Source organism: Acanthisitta chloris, unplaced genomic scaffold (assembly GCF_000695815.1).
Source record: "Acanthisitta chloris isolate BGI_N310 unplaced genomic scaffold, ASM69581v1 scaffold6383, whole genome shotgun sequence".
Taxonomy (NCBI): Eukaryota; Metazoa; Chordata; class Aves; order Passeriformes; family Acanthisittidae; genus Acanthisitta; species Acanthisitta chloris.
Genome location: NW_008663122.1, coordinates 15026 through 16852, shown reverse-complemented (window position 1 = coordinate 16852; position 1827 = coordinate 15026).

The window sequence follows — 1827 nt, the reverse complement described above, 5'->3', positions numbered from 1 at the left end:
ACACGGGGAAATGAGCCCCCCGGGGTGTATCAGCCTTGCCCGGTGTCGCAGGGCAGCGGCGCCAGCCGAGAATCGGCTGCGAGTGCGGCAAATCGGAGCGACCCTGTCCCGTTGCTGTGCGGGAGCTGGGGACACGTTCCTCGCTCCCCTGAGGTTCCTCCTCCACCTCGGTGGCACCGGGTGTCTGAACGCCTCACCCGAGAGGTGCTGTGCTCGGGGACCCTTCACCCCAAAGCGTCCCTGGCTGGTGATGCACATCATCATCACCGTTTCCTCGGGCTGGAGCTCTCCGAGCTGCCCCTCACCCTGGATCAGGACCCCCCAGACCACACCACAGGGCTGATCGCACATCAAGCAAGGAAAAAGATGTGATTGCCCTGCCAAAAAAAATGCTCTGCCCACAGCACTGTTGTCTTCCATCTTACTGTCCCATGTCTGGTCTCAAGAGGAGCTCCCTGATGTCTCAGATACCCCAGCTCTACTATCTGGAGTTTGTGGGAATTCACGATCCAGGAGCCAAGATTTCCTTATTTCTATCCTACAATTACGCTGCTTTTCCAGCTTCCCGTAATTTGATCAGTCCCTTGTTGCTTTTTGATGTTTCCACCAGAAGCTGCTGCGTGCCCTCCCTTCCCTTCTGCCGACGGGATGAGTCACCGTGTACACACGGATTAATGTCAAACTCTGCCTCTCCTTTGAGCTATTAATTTTGGATGAAATCTTCTACTTTCTCTTTGCTGAAACAGAAACGTATGGAGCCTGAGCTCTCAGTCGCTGCCCTGGCTCTGGGGTGATGGACACAAAAACACCAAAGAGTAATCACTGATGGAAGGGACACTGAGGTGGGGAGTGATTAAATCAGATCAGGAGAGGGGTGAGGTTCTTTTCCAACATAAACGATTCTATGACAGTCCCAACTGATAGAAAAACATCTGTTCATGCTGCAGAAATTTGCTTAAAAGCCAGGCAAGACAATGTAATTTCATAACAGTTACGTGGCAGGGAGACACTGCCTGAAGCAATCAGCAGCCCTGAGTGCCTGGGGGATTATAAATAATCCCATGTATTAGGACTTGAAGGATCACGTAGGCTAATCTGTTACTGAGAAGACCAAATGCAAAGACATTTCTGTTTAGCATAAGACATTCCAAGGAAAGAGAGACATGCCTTGAAGACATGCTGGGCTGCTCAGGGCACCGAGGAGAAAAATCATTTAACATTTAATTGCAGTGTGAAATTGCAGAGAGCTGATTTCCGTATGGGAAGTAATCTGCAGTGTTTTAGCCTCAAAAACCTTGACTCTCCCTTTCTGTGGTGACAGTCCTGCCTTTCACCTGCCTGCAGGTAAAGTCCCAGCCCATGGAATGCCTGTGAGCCCCAGGGGCTCCTCCATTTGTGGTGTTATTCTGCTCAAGATGAACGTTTGGCTAAGCTCAGGAACAGGAATAGTTAAAATGTTTCTGGAAACTGGAGAGCTTTTACCTACCACTTCTGCATGGGAGGAATTTAAGCCGTGATTAATTGAGCCTCTGGTTCAGGGACTTTGATCCCTCTGTTAGAGCACTAGCAAGAGCAACACATAAACGACTTTTTGGATCATTTTAGCCCGGATTTTACTTAATTTTACCACGATTTCCCATTGAGCTGTGGTTCCTTACAAGCCCTGTTTCCAGCCTTTTCTCCTTGTCTTCCTTCCTCTGCAGCGGTGGCATTAACCGGGGGCGGTTTTGGAACTGGAGATTTCCAAATCCAGTTACAAACAAGTCCCTTGACAATATATCCGGCCAAATATTCAGCCACACGCCACAGGCTCGGAGACCAGGCTTG